The sequence below is a fragment of the Eubalaena glacialis genome, chromosome 15 (genome assembly GCF_028564815.1).
Source record: "Eubalaena glacialis isolate mEubGla1 chromosome 15, mEubGla1.1.hap2.+ XY, whole genome shotgun sequence".
NCBI classification, from domain to species: Eukaryota; Metazoa; Chordata; class Mammalia; order Artiodactyla; family Balaenidae; genus Eubalaena; species Eubalaena glacialis.
In genome coordinates, this window is record NC_083730.1 from 55,442,879 (window position 1) to 55,447,471 (window position 4,593).

At 40.8% G+C, this 4,593-nt stretch overlaps 1 pseudogene; it reads left to right on the forward strand.

Moving 5' to 3' along the window:
- The first annotated feature begins 268 nt into the window (after window positions 1-268).
- LOC133075133 (proteolipid protein 2-like) lies at window positions 269-787 on the forward strand (annotated as a pseudogene).
- Window positions 788-4,593: the final 3,806 nt, after the last annotated feature.

Below are 4,593 nucleotides of genomic sequence, written 5' to 3' on the forward strand. Positions count from 1 at the left end.
TGGCCCTTTGCTTATCAAGTAAGTTTGGATTATATTCTGGACTTTTTGAATATTAAATTGTGTAGATACGGATCCTGTTAAAATTCTCTAAAGGATGCTATTCATTATTATTATCATTATCATTATTACTGTTTTAGCAGGTGATAGAACCAGTTAGCTTCAACCTACACATTTTTAAAATCACTGTCATCCGGCAAGACAGCTGGGTGTGCACCAGCCTCGAACCTGCAAGCAGATCCTCCCTGCCCCCAGGGACTCCAGCCCCACCATGGCAGATTCCCAGCACACATCTGCCCCCTGATGCTGGACCACCTGCACCAACTTCTTGTGCACCCAAAAGGGAAGTCTCCTGTTTGCTGAGATTATATTGTGCCTGGTGATTCTGACCCTCTTCAGTGCCTCAACAGCAGGATATTCCTCTCTGTCTGTGATTGAATTGATCTTTGCTTCTATCTTCTTTGTCATCTACATGTGTGACCTGCACACCAAGATACAATTCATTCACTGGCCTTGGAGTGATTTCTTCCAAGCCCTCATAGCGGCCATCCTCTACCTGATCACCTCCATTGTTGTCCTTGTTGAGAGAGGAAACTGCTCCAGAATCATTGCAGGGGCACTGGGCCTAATTGCTACGGGCCTTTTTGGCTATGACACCTCTGTCACTTTCCCCTTGTGATAATAAAGACATACAGCAGCACCTACTGACCCTGCTGATACCCTGGCCCTGTGTCAGTGTACTCTCTTCATTTTTCTCTGTAACCTGCAAATAACTCCTCCATCGAATTAACTCCTCCCCCCGTCCCTACAGCACTCCCAGCCAACTCCCAGCCCTGTATTGAGGTAAAAGTGCTGCTATTCAGAGAATTTATCTTCCAGCCTGCCAATCACCTCTCCTGGGTGTGCCTAGGTCCCCTTCGCTTATGCAGTATAAAAAAGAGATGCCAGTTCTGTCTGGTCTATGCCCCCACCTAAGCCACAAAATGAGGGAGGAGGGTACCTCAGATTTCAGACTCCAGGCCCCAGGTTGTGACTCACTCCAAATAACCTCTTCAGTGCGGGGGGTGTTTCTATGGGTGAATACATAAATAATAAACGGATTGTTAGAACAGCAACCAAAAAATCCCTTTTTGTGGACAGTGGTTCCAATCTCAGTTCAGTTTCCTAACCTTGCTGATGCTGCTTTGGGTCTGTTCAACCACATACATCTCTAAGAGGTTAGTCTGAGACCTGGTTCGTGGTTTAAATCGTAATTCAATTCTCAAAGTTTTGCTAGGCTGCTTTGGGTCTGTCCCATGCATATGCAGCTCAAGGGTAAGTTAGGAACCTGTCTAGTTTCTTACACAATTTTGAGATATCCTCTTCTCCAACTCACTTCTCTCCAGGATTCCTCCTACACTCTCTGCCCCACAGAGGCCCCCTTTCCCAGTTCTTCTGTGCAAAAAGGCAAGGTTTCTTTTAGAGTTTTAGAGTGCCTGTATCACTGCTGGCAAACAGTTCTGCAGTTGGGGCAAAGCCACAGGAGAAAAGAGGGGAAAAAATAGAAAACTCATTCTCAAATGAATTGCTCCTTCAAGTTTTGACTCCACTCCGCAATCCACCTGATTTCATTTACTTTTGAGAGTCCTTAGATTTTTGTGTATTTTGTCCATAGTTTTCACTGTAATCAGCAGGAGAGATGGGCCATAGTGGATGTACGCTAACTTGGTCGGAAGTGGAAGTCACATCCTGATATTAGATGTAAGAAAAAAATTTTCAAGGATGTTTGTAAAGATACGTAAAATGAATATAAGGAAGAGTAAGGTCTTGGTGATCACACGGTCCAATGGAACTCCCTCAGTAGTTGCCTAGAATAGGAAGGGGGTAAGAGTGCTAAGTATAGACAGCACCAATCAAGTGTATTCTTAAAATAACACACGAAGTCAGAACTCAGGCATTTTAGTTATGCCGAGATGTCTTGATGCCCTTTCTCATACTCTTCTTTTGTGGGTAGTTTGGACAAACACCCTTTAGTGATGTCTAGGATAGTGATTTAGAAATTATGTTACTCAGAGCTCTAGGCATTCCATGGAGCCCTTTCCCCACCAAAAGTAGTGGGGAGAGGGTGGATTCCCTGGTACTCCTCCCTGCTTCAATTGCAGCAGCCCACTTTTATCTGTTGTTCTCATTGGACAGTGTTGTAAGATGTCATAACAGCTAGTATTTGCATTGGTAAAAAAAAATAAAAACAAAAATAGAAAGCCACTAGTTTACAGTAAAGAGCCTGGGTTGATCAGCAGTAGCTGTCTGTGATGATGCTTTCCAATTCTTCTCATCGATGCTTGTAAAACAGCTGAGATATTCTAGATAAGAAGTACTGAGGCCTTTTCTGGGATTGCCTGGGGCACTATGGGAAGTTCAAAGCAGTAAAAGTGTTTCTGCTCTTCTGATTTAAAGTGCTTGTCTGAATATTGGAAAATGCAGCATGGGCTGTTACCAGTTTGTGTGCCTTACTCCCTCATTGCCAGAGTAAACCAGTGTTGCTTGATGACTTAAAGCTATCAAACCAGGGTGATACTGCACCTGTTTCACCCCTTTGGAGAATATTTGCTTTTTATGAGGCTCCTGAGAATGGCAAGTACTTAACACAAAGAGATTATTTTAATACTTACATTTAAGGTATCAAGCTAGTGGGGAAGAGACTCTTTCTTGGGTGTCTTATAACACGGAGATTATATAAAGTAAGTTAAACAACCTTGGACCCACACTTTAGGGATGGCTGAGTAACAACAGCATTTAATAGTTCATCTCCCAGCCTTCCATTAAATATTCACAAAGTAATACAAAAAGATGAAAATGAAAAATCACTCTCGAAATAAAGGATAAAAGTCAATCATAAAGGAGAATGCTGAAAGTATTTCTATTACTAAATTTTCACTAGTGCCAAACTAAGAAGCAGAATTGATATCTGAGGCATACAGCAATTTTTTTTTTTTTTTTTTGGTTTGGCCACCCCGCGCACTTACGGCATCTTAGTTTCCTGACCAAGGATCGAACCCGTGTCCTCAGCAGTGAAAGCGTGAAGTCCTAACCACTGGACCGCCAGGAAATTCCCCATACAGCATCTTTTGAATCTGGAAAGCTGTAAATTAGGTAGAAGGGACTCTGTCTCATGGCTCCCCTAGATTCCCTTCACTGACTGCCCATAGTTTGGGAACACAGAGCTTCACTAATGAGAAATCTAGGCAGCCATGGCCTTCACTGTGTGGAAACAGATGTCTGAATGGTCAGGGTGCCCCTTCCTGTCATTAACAGCGCCTCTTAACCAATTCAGTTTTTACAATCCCCAGTACACAATAAGGCTTAGGATAAAGAGAGTGGAGACCTTGGGATAGGTAGTCTTCACAAAGGTAAAGAATTTCAGGTGATGTAATACCTCAGTCTTATAGAGTGCTGTATGTCAACTATATCTCAATAATGCTGGAAGAAAAAAAATTAGGAAAAACCCAAAAATTTAATTGACCAATTATGGGAAAAAAAAGAATTTCAGGTAGAGGTAGAGGTAGAGGTAGAGGAACCCTAAAAACAGTGAAAGCTGCGGGGAGGGGTAAAGTTGTGCTTAAGGAAGAGTAAAAACAGTTACATTCTCTAGGTTAAACATCCTCTTTCTAATAGAGCATGGGGAAGTGATTCTACTTCATTTCAAAAGAACTACACAAAAGAAATGCTTGCTAAGCAGAAAAAAACTAGAATAAGGCCTGTGCATATCAAATCACAGAATATTAGAGAAGCAGAGTCCGTCAGTACCTAAGCTATATGATAAGGAAACAAAATAACAACACTGCATCTAATCTGTTTTCAAACTCTGGGCCTAGATATTTTTCTCCCAATTCAAAGTTGAGAAAATGGGGGTGGGGGGGTGGGGAATGAGAACTATGGAATAAATTTCTGCAGTATAAGACAAGGAAAATAATCTCTTAAGAACTTTTTTAAAAGTCTTAATCGAATACTGATTTACTACAGGAACAGGAAGAAATTTTAGGAAGACCGTTTTTTAAAAATCTACATGTCCATCAATGGATGAATAAATGAACAAAAAGTATTTACGTACAGTGGAATACTATTTAGCCTTAAGAAGGAAGGAAATTCTTACACGTGCTACATGATGGATGAACTTGAAGATGTTATGCTAAGTGAAATAAGCTAGACACAAAAAGATAGATATTCTATGATTCCACTTATTTGAGGTACCTGAAATAGTACCTCATTCATAGAGTACTATGAATAGTACCAAATTCGTAGAGATAAAAAGTAGAATAGTGGTTGCCAGGGGCTGGGGGAAGGGGGTATGGGAAGCTGGTGTTTAGTGGGTACAGAATTTCAGTTTGGGAAGCTGGGAAGTTCTGGAGATGGATGGTGGTGATGGTTGTACAACAATGTGAGTATATTTAATGCCACTTTTCTGTACACTTAAAAATGGTTAAAGTGGTAAATTTTAAGTTATATATATATTTACTACAATTAAAAAATGCCCCCAAATCTATAAAAAGAACAAGTCAGTCACAAGAAACTATATAGTATATTGTTTCATTTCTATGAAATCCTAAAACATGAAGA